We start from the raw sequence: 984 nt of genomic DNA, 5'->3' as shown, positions 1-984 counted from the left end.
ATAAATAAAATCATACAATTTTAATAAAAATCTAACTCTTTACTTCTGATCTGCAGTATCCTCTCAGATTCTGAACACATCAACCCCTCCTGACATGTCATCTTTCCAGTTTAGGATAGGTATGTTACAACAATATATTTTCAATATTTGGAAATAAAGATCTGAGTAAGACCTATCATAAAGCTTAATCTAAATCAAATGGTTACAAGTTATAAAAAAATCCCACAGTCTACAGTGAACATTATTTACTTTTAATGTAATTAATTGAAGCATGACTTATAGGGGTAGTTCACCCAAAAATGAAATTTGTCATTTACTCACCCTCAAGTTGTTTCGAATTTTGTTTCGAACCAAACAATTGCTCGTCCCCATTCACTTCCACAGCGTGAAGAAAAATACTATGGACGTGAATGGAAACAAGCAACTGTTTGGTTACACGCATTCTTTAAAATATCAACAGAAGAAATTTGTACATGTTTGAAACAACTTGTGTGTGAGTAAATGACAAAATTTCCTTTGTGGGTGAAATATCCCTTTAATTAGAAAGTAACTGCTTTTTCTTGTAAACATATATAACCCTGTAGAACTGTATTCACTATAGAACAGTGAATAATAGGAACATCATTTGTTGGTCACTTTTTCTTGCCTATTTTCTTCCTAGCAAAACATCAATGTATGTGCCAAAGTAGAATTCATCAACTTTAGCCTTGATCTCTTTGATCAGCTCATCGTCTCTACACACCCTATCTACATTGAAGTCACCCCTTGTATTTGTCACCAGATCACACCAAGCTAAGCCAGTAACCATCAGCTGACCTTGGACTTGCCAATGGTAGGTGTGTGTTTTTCTTAGTTTTGCTTGGCCCCCAACAAACTCAATGTGTGATGCCTCTCCAATGTCTGTCACATCAGGGCACTTAACTTCTACCAGGCCATTTGAAGGTTCTTCATTTGGGTGCACCACTTTGCCATCTGGACTTGCAC

General features: G+C 36.0%; 1 long non-coding RNA gene across 2 annotated transcripts; it reads left to right on the top strand.

Annotated features, from left to right (window-relative positions):
• The first annotated feature begins 22 nt into the window (after positions 1 to 22).
• Positions 23 to 984, top strand: LOC107712770 (uncharacterized). Of its 2 annotated transcripts, none has more exons than XR_001636824.1 (3): positions 23 to 119; positions 690 to 832; positions 913 to 984. It is a non-coding gene; the product is annotated as an uncharacterized LOC107712770 (long non-coding RNA). The 2 variants fall into 2 exon arrangements; XR_001636823.1 differs by having other exon boundaries at positions 662 to 832.

The sequence above is a fragment of the Sinocyclocheilus rhinocerous genome, unplaced genomic scaffold (assembly GCF_001515625.1).
Source record: "Sinocyclocheilus rhinocerous isolate Xijiao unplaced genomic scaffold, SAMN03320098_v1.1 scaffold44310, whole genome shotgun sequence".
Classification (NCBI taxonomy): Eukaryota; Metazoa; Chordata; class Actinopteri; order Cypriniformes; family Cyprinidae; genus Sinocyclocheilus; species Sinocyclocheilus rhinocerous.
This window is presented reverse-complemented; position numbering and strand designations above follow the sequence as displayed.